The sequence below is a fragment of the Penaeus monodon genome, chromosome 31, assembly GCF_015228065.2.
Source record: "Penaeus monodon isolate SGIC_2016 chromosome 31, NSTDA_Pmon_1, whole genome shotgun sequence".
Lineage (NCBI taxonomy): Eukaryota > Metazoa > Arthropoda > Malacostraca > Decapoda > Penaeidae > Penaeus > Penaeus monodon.
Window position 1 is genome coordinate 17,503,741 of NC_051416.1, and position 393 is coordinate 17,504,133.

Below are 393 nucleotides of genomic sequence, written 5' to 3' on the forward strand. Positions count from 1 at the left end.
GTCGCCCCCCCATTGCCAGCGCTGCCGACTGGCCTTTTTTATCCCTCTCCCCGATCTTTTCGCCCATCCCACCGCGCTGCCCCTCCCGGGCGCCTCCCCCCCCGCCCCGTCGGCCCCACGCTCCCACCATGACCCCTGTGGCCCCTCGGCGGCGATCTCCCTGCCCGCGGTCACGCTTTCTGCCTTTTGCGCCCCTACCTCTCGGTCTCGCCCTCCCTTGTTCCCCCCCCCGCCCTGTCCCCGTGGATTTCCCCGCCCCAGCCCCCGCCCCCCCTTGCCACTTGTGTTGCCCCCAAACCTGAACAAGTGCCTCAAAACCTGCCCGCCCCGCCTGTGCCGCCTGCCCCGTGCCCCCACTCCTCCCTTCCCACTCCGACTCCCACACGATGAGCG